Source organism: Haliaeetus albicilla, chromosome 3 (assembly GCF_947461875.1).
Source record: "Haliaeetus albicilla chromosome 3, bHalAlb1.1, whole genome shotgun sequence".
NCBI classification, from domain to species: Eukaryota; Metazoa; Chordata; class Aves; order Accipitriformes; family Accipitridae; genus Haliaeetus; species Haliaeetus albicilla.
The window spans coordinates 54118822-54137689 of record NC_091485.1 but is presented as its reverse complement, the minus strand read 5'-3'; the positions used below and the strand labels follow the sequence as shown (position 1 = coordinate 54137689).

The 18868-nt window shown below is 42.4% G+C and overlaps 1 protein-coding gene across 4 annotated transcripts in view; it reads left to right on the top strand.

Annotated features, from left to right (window-relative positions):
- The first annotated feature begins 438 nt into the window (after positions 1–438).
- The window catches only part of RNF19A (ring finger protein 19A, RBR E3 ubiquitin protein ligase), a 62422-nt gene continuing 43992 nt past the window's right edge, over positions 439–18868 (top strand). Inside the window, exon 1 of one of the 4 annotated variants that reach the window (XM_069779777.1) lies at positions 439–509. The gene's annotated coding sequence lies outside the window, so the exon portion shown is untranslated. Of the gene's footprint in view, positions 510–1803; positions 1937–2116; positions 2181–4924; positions 5065–18868 lie in introns of those variants that run through there. The other 3 variants (XM_069779775.1, XM_069779778.1, XM_069779776.1) reach the window with 3 other exon arrangements.

Below are 18868 nucleotides of genomic sequence, written 5' to 3'. Positions count from 1 at the left end.
TCTTTCTGTTCCCCTCTTCATTTTCTTTCCCTCATTCACCTCCACTCTTGCCTTTCTTTTTTCTCCCCTAATTTTATGAACTTCAGTTCTTTAATTCCAATTTCTCTGTACCAAATCTCATACATAAGAAAGTGTCAAAGACTTTACCCTGCAAACAGTTAAATGTAATATTCTTCTGCATATCTTACCCAACCAAATACAATGGCACCACTTACATGCCTTAAGTGACATGTACATGTTTGCAGGACGGGAGCCTAAGTAACTCACCTAGCTACTGGGTTTTACAAGCAAAGAAGGAACTGCCGTGTTTTGTACACAACATACTAAAATTCCAGTATAATCTCATTGCTGTTACTCTCATTTTCCACTTCCCCTCCCTGTTTGTTGTAATTGCCTATTCTGTCATTTCAGATTAAGTATCTCACCATGGAATGACTCGTATTCACCCTTAATTTGATGTACTGGAAGTAGTCCTATTGACTTAAATGGAACCACGCACATAAATAAAGGTAAGTATACGTGCAAGCCTTTAACAGACCACACATTGCAAATCTCGCAGGACGCACATGGTACGTTTTATTCATTTTACAATATTTGCACATGTTAAACGCAGGTTAGGTACTTCGTAACTTTTTCTGGAGTAAGCTTTCAGGTTTCATACCAGCTTAAGGGAAGCACCAGTAGTCATATATAAGCACAAGATAAACTCCAGTTCCAGAGAATTCAGAACTGACATGAGACAATATGAACGATTACCTAGAGAAAGAAGGCGGCGGCACACGATTTAACACCAATGTAATATTAATGTATGCAAATAATTCTTAAAACAAGCCAGAGGACAGAGGGGTTCGGAGCTGGCCCAGAAGCGGAGGTCAGGAGCAGCCAGCAGGCTGTGGGAGAGGGCCGCGGCTAAGATAAGATTGCAGACAGAGGGAATCCCGTGAAAGACGGCGCGAAGGTCGGTAGTAAAGGGAGACGGAGAAACCGAACAATGGGGACGGGAGAGCCGTACGGCACGGTCGGAGGCACAGCAGCACTGTAGCTACCGAACGCCGGCGCCCGGCGAGCCCGGGGTTGACCGCGGTTCACCGCGGAGAGCAGGGTCGTGCCGCGAAAGGAAAGTTGGGGGCTTCTGGGCAAATTCTGAGACGGGTCCTGTTTCAAATGGCAAGAAGAACGGGGCGGGGGGGGGAGAAGAAACGTCTGTATTTTACAGCGTGGCATCAGCGCTTTGCCATTTCGGCGAGTGAATCAGCGTTCTGCGGCATGACCCTATCGAACCGCCTCAACAGTTCATTCTTCGCCTTGCACTTTTACGTTTGAACGGGTATGAAGCCCGCGGAATAGTAAATATAATTACTCTGTGTTGCCGCCGCCGCCGCCGCCGCTGCTGTCGGCAGCGCCGCGGAGTCCCCGCGCACCGGCCCGGCAGCTGACCCCAGCCACCGGGGAACGGACACCGCCCCCGCCCCGCCGGCGCCGGGCCAGACCACCCCCGGGCCCAGGAGCGGCAGAGAGCGGGGGAAGGGGCAGGCGCCCCCGGTTCCCACCGCCCCCGCGGCGCGCGGCGGGGAGGGCGGCGCGGAGCGCGACGCCGGCCGCCCGCTGGGGCCGCCCCGCCCCAACGGCCGCCGGGGGGGAGGGCGAGGGGGCGGCACCGCCGTGCGCGTGAGCTCAGCGCGTCGCGCAAACCAACCACCCGGGCGCCGCCTTCCCTCCGCGGCCAGACCCGGCCCCGCCCCGCCCCGCCCCGCGCCGCCGGGCCCGCCCCGCCCCGCCCCGCCCCGCCCGGGGCAGCACCGCCCCCCTCCGTTCCTCACACATACACGCACGCACACACACACACACACGCATACACAGACACACGGAGACGTTTCCTGCGGGGGGCCGGGCCCGGGCGGGCGGAACGGCGCCGCTTCCTCCCGCCGACTCGCAGGTACCGGGGGTGGGCCCGCGGCGGGGCAGGGGGCGCGGAGGGGCCCGTCCGTGGCGCGGGGCGTCCCCCGCCTCGGGCCTCCTCCGGCGGCCGGCAGCCGCCGCCCTGAGCGTGGCGGAGGGCGAGGAGGGGTGGAGCGGAGCCTTCGAGCCGGAGCCGCCTCTGGGCGGGGGCCCGAGCCCGGGTGGGAGAGGGCCCCGCTGGGTCCCCGCCGCGGCCCGGGGGGTCGTCCCGGGGGCCGGAGGTAAGTCGGCGGCGTCCGCCGCTGCTCCTCACATTGCTGGAGGGTGAAGTCATCGTACCCATTGTCTCCCCTCGGCTCCCCCCCGGGCGGAGCGAGGGGCCCGTCCCGTCCCGCCCCGAGCCGTGGCGGAGGAGGGGGGCACGGCCGGCCCGGGCCGCTCCCCGCCCGAGGGGCTGGGGTAGCGGGGGAGCCGCCGGGTGGGTTTCGCTTGGCCTCGGCGTGGCGGGCGGGGGTGTGCGGGGAGGAGCTGCCGCCCTCCGCGTGGGCCGCGGCGCCGCGGGGGGGCCTCGGCGGGCGCCTCGCTCCCGCCGCCCGGCAGCGGCGTCGCGCCGCCGGCGGGGCCCTGCAAACTCTTGCACTCGAACTTGCAGGGCACGGGGGGAGCAGTGCACGCAGCTCCTGGGCCTTCAGCGCAGTCCGGGGGGGCAGGTTTGCACGCTCCCTTCCCCCCGCCCCGGGAGTTTCAAGTCTGCCTCTCCGTGCTCGGTTGTCCACCCCGGATCCGGTGGATCGGAGGAGTGGAGGGGGTTTGAGTGACTAGGGCTATTGCACCTCGGCTGTAAAGGCGGTGGGGGGACAAGCCGTGGTGATAGCCAGCGTCTTGCCGAGTGTTTTCCTTGCACAGGTCCTTCTGCAGAGCTGGGAGTTTTCCACCTGGCAGTGCACTATCCACACAGCAACTATTGCAGGCGCATCTTGGAAGTATAGGGAAAAATGGGTAACAAACAATCTGAAAGCCAGCATGCGTGTAAGTGGGCTGAAGAGGTGATGGTTGGCAAAGGGGAGGTGTCCTTCTGCCCTTCCCCTCCTGCTCCAGTACTCTCTGACAGAAAGGAATGGGGCTTTGCCAGAGGGATGGTAGTGGAGTAGAGTTATGGGGATATGCCAAAGGGACAGTAATAGAATGCAGTTACTGCTGAGCAGAGAAATCAAAATTTGAAGCCTCCGTGCCCTTGTGGTCACTTATTGGAAATGTGCCTGTGTTTCCCTGTGAGGAGCACAACAAATCTTGTTTCTGTTAAAATACTGTAGTTGGCATTGGTACTGATTGGTGCTTTATCTCAATTCTCATCAAGGACAGGATTATTTTTAAAAAGCAGAGGGCAGTTTGAGAAATGGGTCTTGCAGGATTTAATTCCGTAGACAAAACTAATAGTAAATTCATTCTTAAAAATTAAGTTTTTTCCTTCAAAGCCTTTTTTTTTAAATAATTCCTTTTTTTGTCAGCCAAAGAACCGTGTTTCAGTATCTGATGATATGTTTTCTACTGTGTTTTCTACTTCATTGGAAAAGAACGTTTTCAGTTTAATATCCAGGTCAAACTGAATTATAAATTCTGAATTGCTGATTAACAGAATTCACTTGCATGCTTAGAAATGATGGCTGCGTAACATTACTTAACAATTTCCAAGATCTTACCATTATTTAACTGTAAACATTTAAATGCTTGTACTTTTAAACCTTCAGAAAGCTGAGAAAGCATTTCTTTTTTTTAGTTGCATGTAAACTAGGCCTGTTTGGTCTAGAAAATGAAAGTTTTACTTTTGCATAATAGCAACAATGCTTCTCTTAAAAATGAGTTCAGTAAAAGGCTTACGTATGTGTAACTCTTCTATATGCATATTTCTTGAAGTATGCCAGAGTTTCTGGCATACAGTTGTGCTGTATACAATTCAGCATTTATAAAATGCTGAATTCTAGCTGTTACGGGAGTTGAAATGTATATGTGTGGTGCTCTTCTTTCCCCTTCACCTTAAATCTACCAGACAAATGATGCATTTCCTATATAGAGCAATCATCAGATTTTGATTAATTATGCTAGCTGAAGCTCAGGAGGAAGGAAGATGCTTGACAGATGTATTTGTTTACCTTCGTAGTGTGTGCAAATCCTGGTCTCTCCATTAGTAAATGAGACATTAAAACTCCCTTAGCTATGGAATTCCCAGTTAGTATTAATATATGCATTAGGAAAACTTGTTTTATGTGAATATTGTCAACCTGTGAAAGAACAGAAGTCCTTGAATTCTTTCGGCAGTTGGGTAGGGCCTTTTATGATGGAAAACGTGTGTACTTTTTTTTCCTGTTACTAATTAACAGCATTTAGCTAGTACTCCCCATGACAAAAACTTCAGACTGAATTTGTTCAGTGCGGTTGGTGATTCTTCCTAACCAGTCCAGTTTGGGGGTTTTTTTTCTGTTTGCTTGGGCCTGTTTGATCCTTGCTTAGTCTTATTAAAATATTCCTGACAAAGATTTCTCATCCCCCACCCCACTCCCCCACTTTCCAGGGAAACAAAGTAGGATGCCTAAAACTTTTCACAGGACTTCTGAATCCTGGTTTGGAAGCACTAAGACCTTTGAACTCTGAAGTACAACTCTACTGTTCTGCACCACTGTCCTCTGATGGCCTTTAGCCAAGCTTGTGGTCTCCATTATGGGGTCAGCTTACTCTGGCCCGTGGTCAGACATCCATAATTAGCTTTGTGATTTGTTTTCTGAATTGTACGTAAATACCACATACCAGCCTAGTAGAATAAATGTTAATACCTGACTAGAAGGAGTTGATGGATACGTGTTTTGGGCTCTACTCTTCTTAGGGCGATTTCTGGTTTGTAGCTAAGGTGTAGCAAAGACTCTTTGAAGGACCAATAAAAATATTCATTCTAACACTGCCTTATCCATAAAGAAGTTGATTTCAGATTTTTCTCTTTTTGCGTTTGTCTTGGCTCTAAGTTTCCATTGTCCCTTCTCTGTTAACCGATGGAAGATGTGTAGCTGAATGAACCGTGTATGTAACACAGCTTCAAGATACTGAGAATGGTGTTGGATCTTATATTGCTAAAAGCATCTGAATTGCACCTGAAGGTAGACTTCCACCAAGAAGGTAAAAAGTTACATTGAGTCTTAGAGAACTGGTTGGTTTTAGTAGTGTTGCAGTGTATGACTTCCCCTCCTCCCCCCGTAGGAAGAATATGGAAGAGGCTGTATCTGTACCTCAGAAACAGTTGTTTGTTTTTTTTAATGTTCTTATTTTTTTCACGAGAGGAGACTTACTTTTATTTCTGAGTCTCTGAAGTGGAAGTTTTATCCATGGTTTAGTCTGATGTTAGTTTGCTTCTAGTAGTTTGTCTTTTAAATCTTCAGTGAAATAATCTTTAAGGAAAAACTGAAACCTTTTTGTGTTGTGTATGTAGATTAGATTTCAGATCTTGTGTGTTCTGCTTTAACTTGGAAAGAAATAAAAGTCCAAATAAACAACTGTGAGTTTGAACTAAAGAGTAGAATTCAGAGCAGAATTTCAGTCTTCCCACTTAAGTATTCACTTGAAGGTTACTTCAGAAGATTTCTTCAGGCACTCTTTTTTTATTTTATTCCTTAGTGCTTTGTGGTAAGTTCTAATATAACTAGGTATTTGGCCTATTGCTGATATTTATGGATTGATAGGTTTCTTCCAAACTTCTGTAAACTAATGATCCCAGATTTTCTTGTAAGTTTATTTTTTAGTTGGTGAGAAGAGACTTTGTGGAAGAGCCTTTGCTCATCTGAGTCGTAAAGCAGCTTAGCCTTCTTTCTTCAGTGATCTCTGGTTGTTTCATGTACATTTCTGGCAATTCTCAGGCACTATGGAACTGTGTTTTACCTTGGTTTTCGTTGCTGGCCCTTCTCTGCCATGGGTTGCTTGGTTTTTTCTCTTCTTTTTTTCTCTTAGTGCAGGTGCTGACTCCAGGATCCAAAACAAAGCAATGGGTATCTCAAAGGAACTGTAAATGTTACGTGGGACTTGAATATTACGGGGCTCTACTAGAAACTTTCTTTCTGTTGCAAGCATGGCTTATACCAGCTTTGGAATAGTCTTTAAGTTCTTCAAAGTACAATTTGGAGAAGGAAGAAAAACCCCATAGCTGAGCTGTGAGATGTCATTTGTGATAGCACCCTTAGGTCTTTACTCATTAAGGCAAGTGAGGAAGGCCTCAACTGTCTGTTTTACTTCACTTTCATGGAAGTCATGGCATAATTCTGAAAAGAATTAACCCTACCTAAAAGCTTATCTGCAGAATAAGAAAAAGTAGGAGTGCTTCCATTTTAGGTTACTTTTTTGCAATGGAAAGATTACTGTAGGCTTTTCCACTCTTAAACTGTGGATTGAAGACTGTCACCTGCTGGGTAACTATTAGTATCTTGTTGGACAGGTAGCCAGAACACCACAACTGTAATTGGCATTTATAAGATGAGAATAGCTATAGAACTTTTTTTTTTTCTGAAAGGCGAGTATGCAACATGTTCAGTTCACATCTAGATATATTGCAGCAGCCTGGAAAGCTGATATAAGAGTCACTTTAACCTAAAGCAACTTAGCAAAAAGAGCTAATGAAATGAGCTTAAATAAAAATTACATATACACATGTGTTTCCTCAGGCATTAAAACTTCCTCTCTTTAGAGGCCAGCATATCCCCTAATGATGTCTTCGGCAAGACATTTGAAGGGCATCTTGCAGAAATAAATGTTTGTACCAATTCAATTTGGTATAGTCACTTGTTTCTGCTTCCTAAGTAGAGCACAACTCTTAATGCAAGTATCCTGTTATTGTTCAGCACAAACTGTCATTGTGGGACTATGTCAGTTTTGTTCTGTTTCCATTTATAGTTGAGACAAATTGCTGTTAAACAAACAGTTTTGCATAGGTCCTTTAGCTGTTCCCATAAGGCAGATTAGAGCTCTTATTCTAAATTGGAGCCCCTGGCTGTCCCCTTCATTTGTTCCATTTAGTGAATGAAGAACTGCTTCAGCAAGGGGACTAACTGGAGAAACTGTCTGCAGTAAGAATCATGTTGCTTTGTTCTCATTGTGTTTCACTGATGCTGCATATCCTTAATAAATAAAGGTATCACTCTTAAGTTTCTCAGTTAATGATCAGATCTTTCACGTAAAACCAAACTCAGTGAGCCACATCAAGTTAATCAAGTTCTATTTTTATCTGAAAATGCTTAATCTGTAAGACAGTTCCAGCTATACTGTTTAGTGCACTGTGTAAGACTTCTGGTGAGACAAATTTACCTTGTGTATGTTTTCAAGAAGTGGTTTGTAGGGAGTGCGAAGTGGTCCAGCACCTCAGGCAATCTACTGAACAGTAGAGGTTCAGGTGGGACTGAAGGTTTTAGTTGAGGCATGGGGATTTTACAGTGCTACCTGGCTAGTGTTTTGGATATGATGATTAGTGTTGCTGTGCCTTGTTTTTATTTTTAAATACTTGTATAAAATAGCCTTGTTCACTGTCTGTTTTTAGGCAAGTAAGAGTCTTTCATAGCACCACAACGGTTGCGCCATAATTCTAGAGGAAAAGACTATTGGTGGTGCCATGCTTTCATGTGTCATTCATCCATTTCCTTTGCTGAAAGTACATGGTGCACAGAATTTACAGTATATTTCAGTGAAACTGGACAAGGAGAGGGATGTTTTGGCAGATCTTCTGCAGTATCGTCATTCAGAACTCAATCTCAGGAAGAAACATTTATACTTTTTTTAGGGAACACAAGGCTTTTATTCTGACTAAATTAGGTAGTTGATGAGTGCTTTGGGCTTTTTATGACCTGAAAATCAGGGGCCATATGCTCAGCCCATATTCAGTGCTGCAGCTCTTCCTTGTACCAAGATCTAATTGTATCTTGACAGTAAATGTTTTAGTAAGTATTAACTGAGCATCTGTATGGGGACTGTATGTAGTAAGTGAAGATGCTGACAGAGTGGTTGTTGCAACGTACTGTTTGGCTTTTCTCCTTCATATCAAAATGCTTTATGTAGGGAGCATCCAGTTGTCCCTCAAACATCTAATAGTGGAAGAATATTTGGATGGGAATAAATAGTGGCTGTAGTGAGACCACCCAACTGGCAAAGGTTAAGCCTGCTGAGAAACATTTTCTTCTGGTCAGCCATTGGCAAGTGTCTTACTTTGGGGTCTGCCCCTTGTGTTGCCGTAATAAGCAATCTAATATGTTGATCAATGTAAAGAAATGTTGCTGCAAGAAGTGTGATCAAGGTTAAAGACTTTATTTTTAGAATGTGTACTGGAAAAATAATTTTTATCAAAGACACACACTTTATGTCCTGATGGAGGTGCTCTGACTTTGTGTTCCTCTATTTTCAGTCAAATATAAACAGAATAGAGTTTAAAGTTACTTAGGTTTTTTTTCTGACTTGAAGACCTTGCTTTAGTTTCCTGAGAAAAGCAGTTACTTTCTCAGCTTCATTTTACCTGTGAAGCTGTATCTGATACTTACTTTTTGTTTGAATGCATTTTCAGGAAAAGGAGTCAAGCTTTCCTTTATATGACACTGCTAAAAATACATCTTGGGAGACCAGGAGCCCTTTTACTCAGGGTCAGAGATGGAGGTATCAAACTTCTGGGTCCTTTTTAAGCAAAGGGTTCTTTAGTGCTTAGCCTGTGAAGCCAGGCTGTTGCTTTCTTGAAGTGAAAGATTCTGCAGTCAGTGCAAGTTTATATGTGGGACAACATAGAGAAGAAACCTGCAAAGCTGTTGTGCTCACTATTTGTCTTAATTTCACAGCACCATGGTTTTAAGTCATCTCCATTTGGACTGAGGGATTTTTGTATCTAGGGACCAAAAGCGCTTTCCTCCTTAAGTTCCTACCTGACTAGTTACTTTTCTCCTTCCTTTCTTCCCCTTCATTGCCTTTTTTTTTTTCCTCCCCCTTTATGTGGCAGTACGTTTTTGTTCAGACTTTGCCGTGGTGGTGCAGTAAAGTAGGCTTTGCCTTCTGTGACCTGACACCAGGCAGAAATTCAGCCAGGGTAAGAATAGAAGAGAGCCCTGTAAGCTCAGCACAGAGGTCCTGAGTCTTTCCATTATTAACAATTAAAGATGATTCCAAGATGAATTAGGTAATGGATTAACTAACTAATGAAAAGAGAACAAGGATAAACAAAGAGAAAGATCCTGCCTTGCAAGAATTCAGATTATTAGGATTACATGCTGCCTGCCTGTCTGGGAAAGGAAGAACAAGCTCCCCTGTTTTCAGTGTTAATTTAGTTAGTAGATAAGGTATATGATGTGCCAGATAAACTTATCTTCTGCTGTTGAATTGGAGCTTTGCAAGAGGTGGTGTTTACTGGGGAATGGGTTAAGAAATAGAATCATCCTGTTTAGTCCTGCCCAGCAGTGTTTCAGCTCTTTCTCTAAAACAGTAAGCAGTAAAAACTGTTTCTTCCCACCTCCTACACCCTGCCCTAATCAACATAATATCGTGGCTGGATCTAGACCAAAAAGTGTTGTTTGAGTAAAATATGAAGACAGTGACATGGTTTTGTTTTCATTGTTGCTTTTTTTCTGTTTTGCTTCTGAGGTGTGAGGTACTGCTGGGGTTTTTTTGGTTTGGTTTTTTGTTTGGGTTTTTTTGGGGGTTGTTTTTTTTAGGGCTATATAATCATACCCTTTTTCTTACCTCAAAGGTCATGCAATATTACCTTTCTGTTTTAAGGGTAACAAATGATTTCTAAGTCACAGTTTCAACATAAATTTTCTCCTACAAGCTGTGGGGATCTGTGTTCTATATGCCTTTTAAAGCCATTATACAGAAAATGGCATATGTACAATTAATGTAAAGCCACAGTATGCTGCATTTGCAGGACTTAAATGATTCTCTTAAACCTTCTGTAAATTTGCTTTTGATCATCTCTGGTGGGTAAAAGTAAAACCAGTAAAGAATATGTACTTTGCTATGGTTGGTGTTCCTCCTGAATTGCATGAAAACACACCTCTAAGTATGCAGAGGAATAGTTTTATTGTGCTACAATGAATTCAGTGAGAGAACAAATTGGAACTCTGAAAGGAGGGAGCTTCCAGTTTGGCAGTACAGTGAACGAAAATACAACACTTTATGGAAAGCCTTGGTAGATTGATGCTTTTGTCTGTGAAAAAGCAATGTAGGTACTGAAGCTGTCTGTAAGATGTAGTCCTTCTGAAGTTAGAACTAGTCACCTTTAAAGTTCAGCTCTCTGAAATGTGTGCTTTGTTTGTGCAGTATTACTGTAGACTAGTTACTGAATATGGGTGGCTTTGCAATATTTGGTGGTGAAGATAAAACCTTGTTTTCATGATTTGATTTCCTTCAAAAAAGGGAGGTTATTAGATTTACCTTCATTATCACGTGACTGTCAAGTCATCAAAGTAGTTGACTGGAGTATGGCTTTGAGTAAGTATTGTCTAACTCAATATGTACTTGCAGTAATTTTAACTTCTCTAATGGGCATTCTGCAAAACCGTGCGTTTTGTAGGTGAAGAATGGCTCAGGTTTTAAGTGTGTGGAATGCAAGAAGTCTGTCTTTTTTCTTGTAAAGACAAGGAAGATGCCTTCAGGATGCTGGCAGTTTAACTTTGTTTCTCAGAAATCAGGATGAGCGCACTAGCAATACTAGAAACAGGTAGGTATGGCTTCTGCAGCAATTAAATGACCTATTTGCCCTTGTTTTGTAATGTGAAGGATAGGACATGTCAATAAAGTGGAACTGATTCTGCCATTGCATGCAGTTTATTGGCATTTTAAGGTTTCAGGTCAAATTCTCAAATATTAAGAAATGCCAGAAATAAAGTTGAAAAAGCAACCATAGTTTGGTTACCTTTTGTGCCTACCTCTATTAAGTTAATAGTCCTTAATTGTACAGCTGTGGCTTTCTGGTTTCTTTTTCTTCCCCGCACAAGCATTCCTCAGAATATATTTGCCCTGTCCACTGAGGAGTTCATCTAGGTTGGACAGCAATAAACTTGGTCTCCTAGGGAGATTTTCCTTTGAATAAGTTTGGAGATATAATGCAAATAAAGCAGAAACTGAAAAGATTTTCTTCTTGCCTGATGAAGGCATCTGAAACCTGGCTGTGTAATATCAGTGGTATTTCTTGGTTTGGCAGGGGGGTGGAGGTGGTGTATGTGTACATAGTTGGTACTGCAGGTATCTTTGAACATATAATTTGCTGTGTAACAGCCTGAAAGAAATTAAGTTCTTGGGTATCTCAGATCAGGCACCTGAGGTTGGTAAATAAATCCATCCTTAATCATATGCTTTAATATTGTATATGTTAATAGGGATAATAACGATGCTACTTCAGTGGGATGAGTATGGTATTTGACTACTTCAGCAATATTAATATAACATACCAGTGCTCTGCAATGGCCTATGAGGAAATCAATTCCTGCTTTCAATGTAGCATTATATGCGGTATTTTTTTTTTAATTGTTTTATTTTTAGATAGTGGGCACAGTGAGTAAGAACAAACAAAATACTGAGCAGTGACCTGGTAAGTGTGAACCTGGCAGAGATTCCGGGGGGGGGGGGGGGGGGGGGGAGATAAAAGCCATGCAATTATACTGTCGAAATGTACTTCAGTGCTCATTTCCGAACTCCAGGGCTTAATCCTGTTTACTTGATGAAGTTATTTCTAATGTAGTTTTTGTGCTGTTTCCTAGCTGTTAAAAATAATAACTGCAATCATATCAGCAGGTTTGGAAGCTACTCACTAGGCAGACTGCTGCTATTTGAGCTAGTAGTATCTAATAATACTCTGTCATGCTTTATACGGATCAACCCTAGACAGTATGATCCATGTGCTTATGCAGTGGGTTTTATGGATGTCTTTGGACTGTGGAGGATGAGCGCTAGGGGAAGGCACGCTTTGACAGTACAAGCTGCTTTTGCTGCTTTTTTTTTTGTCATGAGCAATGTACCTTTTACCTTCTGCATACTTAACAGTGGTTTATCTAAATCCTTTTCATATTTAGTCAGTTATGATTTTTGTTAGGAAGGTATCTTAGCCAATCTAAATTAATATCCTTTTCAATACCTAATCTGATGTCTTTACCTTTCTCTCTTGTCATTTGGAGATGCTCCCTCTCTCTGCTAGGTCAACTACTCTTTGTAGGGTCTGTTTCTTTTCTTCACCCTGTGCTTGTTAGCTTGTTTTCCTCTGGAGTTTGTGATCAGCCAGTCAGTTCTCCTGCCTCCCTGGCTTTTTTGTGAGATACATCGTCTCTTACTACTTGTGCTAGAGTTTCCAGATTACTTCCCTGAACAACTCCAGTCGGTGTCCTCACTCTGTGATCCCATTTTTTCTTATATTTTTGTCTCTAGCACACTCTGATGGAGTCTCTGTTCAGCCATCCTATTCCTGTTTTGGTGCAGACTTCAGCTGCCCTTCTGGCAGCCACCACTTCCACTGTTGTTAGAATTGCAGCATGGTTTGGGTTGAAAGAGACTTTCGGAGAGCATGGACTCCAGCCCTTGCTCAAAGCAGGGCTACTGGTAGGTCAGGTTGCTCAGGATCATGTCTAAGCAAGTTTGGACCATAGCCATTCTTGTTTTCATCTCCTTCCCCTCAACCCCCCTTCTCTCCATGACTTTAGTCCTGCCCCCTCCACATTTGGTTAGAGTATCTTCTACATCTTCTGTTACTTAGTAGAGGGATCTTGCAAAGGGTAAGTCAGCTTCCTAGCTTTATTTTCTGGTACTCTGAGCAGCATATTGTACACTGGGAGGGGAAGATTCTGTTTGGTTCCAGGCTGGATCAAGTTCAGGAGAGATTTTAGCAGATAAAATACATGCTCTTTGCTGAAAATCATGTTATCTTCTCCCATTCCCAAAAACTTGCAGGCATAGCTAGATTCACACTGCTGGAAGGCTGATAAAATGTACATCCTAGATACACAGGCCAGAATTCAAATTCAAGCTTCAATGTGTGCTAGTGCTAACCTTTCCAGAGAAAATACTGCAAGCTTTGGATTTATTTTCTAAGATAATTTTCTTCATTAAAGTGTTGTGGGGTTTTGAGGTGTGTGTTTTTTACTTCTTATTGGCTTAAGCAGTTTGGTTGAAATAAAAGTGCTGAAGAAGATATTGGTATATAACTTTCAGCCCAGTTTGCTTGAGAATATTATAAGCAGCTTTGGAAATAGGATGTTGTAGTGGGAAGTGTCAGGCAGTCATAATAGAGTTACTAGCCCTTCTTTTAACAAGAAATTATTGTCTTTTGAAATAAATGACTTGCTAAATGTAAAAACGAGGTGAGTCACAATACATTTAACTTCTTATTACTTAGTTTCTGTTTTCAATAGCATGGTTATATTTTTCCAATTTGACTTAATCTGACTGTCTGCTTACATTCTCCTCCCCCATGACATCTGCTGTTTAACCATGAGGTGCTATATCCATCCTTGCTTTAAGCCTGCTGCTGCCTTTTGTACAACTGCTGTACTGTTTTATGTGCTGCTCGTATCTGGCCTGTAGAGTAAGTTCTGGTAAATGATTGCCTTTTGGGAGTTAGTCCCACAGAATAGTGTAGCAAGCTACTTTGGAAGCTTAGCTGCTGTCATAATGACATTGTTAATTTAGACCTGTTACCATCTCCTATTTATTAATGTCCTCCTCTTGGAATTTACTAACCTACAGCCATCAATATAATGAAATGAATGCCCCTGCTTCCATTCAGATCTGGAGATTTAGCTTAAACCTATCTTATAGGCAGTTTAAACTGAACACCTGACCTCGCTCTGAAGAGTGCAAGGTGGCCTTGTTCTGAGTTTCTGCTGCAGCGTAGGTTAACCCCCAACAGAGGCAGCATGGACAGCTACTTGTACTAATTGAAACCTTTTAAGCTAGTTCAGTAGGGGCTTGCTTCATCTGTAGGACTCTCAAGCTATGTAAATGAAGCTTACTGAGCATAAAGCCCCTCTACACCAGAGCCTCTTGCTCTGCACATTAGAAAAGATGCATTCCCTTTAGTATTTGACATTTTAAAATGCAGGGAAATAACTTCATATCTATCTACATTCCTGTAGAACTTGTTTTCCATGTTCCTGTCCACTTTGAGGAGTTTTGTGCATTGTTGGAGGAAATGGTATTAAAATATAAAACAACCTGCAAGCTGCCTAACAGCACATTAATAGAACTTTGTAAATGTATTTTTTTCCCATGGAAATGTATTTCCTAGTTATATATAGCTTAATTAGTATTGAACAACTCCAGGTGTTACTGTAACATAAGTGATAACTGATTTATAAGACAAGTAAGTTTGAACTAAAACTGAGGGCACATTGAAAACAAATGGTGTAGTATCTTACGGAATTCTGCAGTCTAGCTTAGTTTCTTTTTTTTTTTACCCCCTCATGTCCCTAGGTGTTTTAACATCTAATTGTAGTCATGTTGAGGATTTTCTTCATATATTTATGCCTTGAAATGACATTGGTGTTTTCCTGGCACTGTGATCATTTAATTTTGTGCATAGGGTCATAGAGCAGTGCTTACTGGTACTGTGGGATAATACCCTGTTGTTGCTTTCCTTTTGTAAAGTAGCAAGGTAAATATCAAAGTATATGTTCTAGCATGTAACTTAAGGAAATGTTTGAAAGATCTCCTGTGCTGACATAAAGTTCCTTTTTAAGAAACTTAAATAGCTTTTCAATGAAATTATACACCTGCTTCCTCTCATGTATTTGTGTAACTATTTTCTTTGGAACTGTAGGAGGAAATAAATGGTTTCAAATAAACAGTGAAGCTCCTGACTTCAAAGAACTTCCTTCAGAAGTGAAATAACTTCACTTTCCTTTCTCAAATGAATATAAACCAAATATACCTTACCTTGTTACATTTTTTATTCATGTGTATAAATCTAAAGGGATTTTCATCTTGGGTCTTGTACAGGAAAAGAATTATTACTATAGGGCACCTTGAATTAGGTTACATTAGGGACATGGTTTAGTGGTGGACTTGGTAGCGTTAGGTTATCGGTTGGACTCGATCTTGAGTCTTTTCCAACCTAAATGATTCTGTGAATTAGTGTTGGAAAAGATTTACTGGATTTATTCTCATCTGTTGCATATCTTTATTGTGATGTAAAAAGAAAAGTTCTCCTTGGAGATGAGCTCCCTCGGTGAAAAGAGGCACTATAGCTAATTTTTTCAGCATTGATGCTGCAGGGCAGTGTCTTTTCTTCTTCAATGACTCCTTACCTAGAGTATCCCAAAAATAGACTAGATAGCGTCTGTTCTCATGCTCTGCTTAACCAGGACATTACTTAAGGAACATAATTAAAACATAATAGTTTTTACTGGCAAAGGCTGCTTAATTAGGATGCCTGCAGATATTTGATCTTCAAATAAACTTATATATATACACACATAGATCAAATGTTCAAACGTGTTGGACACCTATTTGTCTTCATTGTTCTTATAACTACAGTATTGAATGCTCCTGAAATTCTGTCTTGATTAGATTTCATTGGCAGTTCATTTCTTCTGCAAATCTGACCTGTAAGGACTGCTTTCTCTTAAGATGCTCAGTGTATATACTCTTGCTGTGTTTGTAAGTGTATGTTTAGCGTTTTCAAAAATGTGATGCTTTTTTGTTTGCTTTGGTCTGTTATCAAAACTTTTTATTAAAGTGTGCTCCTCTAATATTATGCTCTAATATAGTGCTTTCAGCAATCTCCCGGAAATAATGTAACTTCTGAGATTTCTATCAGTTCAGTTCTACTTCACAGCAGTTTTTGGTAGGTTCGGAGAAACATTTTCCAAGTCCATGATTAGTGAAATATTTTATTCCTATTGACAAGCCAGACCAGATGTGAATTACATACGAATACAAGGACTATGTTTTATATACCAAATGCTCTCCCTAGCTCAGTAATTGCTCTGACTTCCTCCTGCTTTTAATCAGGGCATATTATTAAATGTTACAGCATCAAAATCATTAAATTACTGGAAAAAAAATCCCTGTCACAGCTAGATAAGAATATACTTTGTTTCATTAGAATAAAGTTACTTTAATTCTTTTTTAAGGATGCTTTTCTTCACAAGTTTGTTTATTGGTCAGATTAGGTTAGTATGCTTACACTGTAATAAAGTACATTGCTTTCCATCCTGTATTTGGTATTTTGGGAAAGATTTTTTTTTAAGAAAATATTTGTTAGAAAACTGAAATAATAATAATATATATTTATATGGCCATAAAACTTTAACTTCAAGGTTATATGTTTGGTTTAACACTCTTAACATCTTGTTCCAGATTTGAGGGAGCTTGCATTCCTCACCAAAAATTGTATACTAACAGTCTTTTTAAAAGGCAGAACTTTGAATTACAGGAGCATCTGACATCCAAGGCATCAGTTGAAAAATGTCCTTCTTGCCAGTTGTGGTTGCAAACTAGTTTATAGCTGATTAATATCTTTCTGAGGCATTTAAAATAATGAGGAAAAAAAAGATTTAGAGTAAAAATAATTCTTTTGAATAATTGGGTTGTTATTACAATATTGATGTTTTTCTTTAATTCAATGATTTTGAAAAAAAGTATGGTCTATTTTAGATGGTATATGTAATCAGTGGGAAATATGGAAATAGCAGGGAGTTACTTCACCCCATGCCGTAAAGGAAAACAAAGAAAGGGAATTCACCTCTAGGCTGAAGTGTGGTACCTGGTGTAACTGCGCATACCTGGTCAGGTATCTAAGAAATCTTAGTAAGATGAAGAGTATCAGAATATTCCTGCTGTATCCCCCCCCCCCCCCCCCTTTTTTTTTTTTAGTAGGTGATATAGTGATTGACGGGGTCAAATTTCCCCTCCACCTTTAAAACAAAACCAAACTGAATCCAAGATGCTTCCCCAGCCCAGATTGGGAAAGGACAGAAGTTATGCTTTGAGTTGTGGAGACAGGTTCATTTCTGACCCCTGCAGGTGGCCGGTGAAAACTTTGCAGCCTGGGGTTAAATCACTGAAATGGACACCAGCGTTGGCTGAAAGACAATCCAGCATGCTCCAAGGGGATCCTATCACAAGTTTAATAATGCTTCACAAATGAGAAAAAAATGTGCTGTCCGTTTGCTGTAAAATTTATTAAGACAAAAACCATACCTGCTCAGAATGCAGTTTTGTTCAGGTTTTCCCACTGTAGACTAGTTTTGATTATGGCCGGAAAAAATATTTTCGTCCAAAGTTGAATTTCAAGTGATTAGTCTGGTATCTAGTTGGGGTTATAGCCTGCTTCTGTTCTTCTTCTGTATATGCAATTAGACAGCTGTCTTAAAATGTCCTGTGACATCCTGAGTCAAGTGTACTCTTCGCTGGGTGAAAAACTGGGTGGATGGACGAGCCCAGAGGGTTGTGGTGAATGGGGTGAAATCCAGTTGGCAGCAGGTCACAAGTGGTGCTCCCCAGGGCTTGGTGTTGGGCCCCATTCTGTTTAATATCTTTATCGGTGATTTGGATGAGGGGATTAAGTGCACCCTCAGCAAGCTTGCAGACGACACCAAGTTGGGAGGCAGGGTCGATCTGCTTGAGGGTAGGGAGGCTCTACAGAGACATCTGGACAGGCTGGATCGATGGGCTGAGGCCAATCGTATGAGGTTCAACAAGGCCAAGTGCCAGGTCCTGCACTTGGGTCACAACAACCCCATGCAGCGCTACAGGCTTGGGGAAAAGTGGCTGGAAAGCTGCCCAGCAGAGAAAGACCTGGGGGTGTTGGTTGACAGCCGGCTGAACATGAGCCAGCAGTGTGCCCAGGTGGCCAAGAAGGCCAATGGCATCCTGGCCTGTATCAGAAATAGTGTGGCCAGCAGGAGCAGGGAGGTGATTGTTCCCCTGTACTGGGCACTGGTGAGGCTGCACCTCGAGTCCTGTGTTCAGTTTTGGGCCCCTCACTACGGGAAAAGCATTGAGCTGCTGGAGCATGTTCAGAGAAGGGCAATGAAGCTGGTGAGGGGCCTGGAGCACAAGTCTTATGAGGAGCAGCTGAGGGAGCTGGGGCTGTTTAGTCTGGAGAAGAGGAGGCTGAGGGGAGACCTTATTGCTCTCTACAACTACCTGAAAGGAGATTGTAGCCAGGTGGGTACTGGTCTCTTCTATCAAGTAACTAGTGATGGGATGAGAGGAAATGGCCTCAGGTTGCACCAGGGGAGGTTTAGACTGGACATAAGGAAAAATTTCTTCACCACAGGGGTTGTCAAGCACTGGAATGGGCTGCCCAGGGAAGTGGTTGAGTTGCCATCCCTGGAGGTATTCAAAAAGCACGTAGACAAGGTACTCCAGAACATGTTTTAGTGGGCATGGATGATGGTTGAACTCGATGATCTTGAAGGTCTTTTCCAACCTAAATGATTCTATGATTCTGTGAAAATATCTGGCTTTTGACTGCCATTTTAATTTTTTGTGGAAAGACATTTTCTTGAGGAGTTGACTTCTCTATCTTTTTCTTACATGGTTATTTTTTACTCCTCTTATTTAAGAGATGGGTCAGTCAAGAAGAAATGGTGCTCAAGGATGACAGGATTTTGTACTTGCATAGGAAAGTGATTTCAGAACTTGAGGTCAATTTTTGTTGTTGTCATTGTATCTTCTTGAAGTTCATTGAATGAAGTTCTAGCTGAATGTAAATGCAGTATCAACAGCGTATCTGTAAAACGAAGGCCTTGAGTTGTTCAGAATAAAGCCTGTTGTGTAGTAAAGCTGAAAAGAAAATGAAGGGTTCACTGTAATTTGGTGCTGATGTTTATTTGGCAGCCCTCCCGTCTTTTCTTATCTTGGCTGGTGTTTTGTCAGTCAGTGCACTTATATGTGGATCGCTTAAATTCCATTTATTCAATAGCCAGCTGAAAATGTGATGCATTAGACTGTGGGAGAGACCTGTGATATGCCA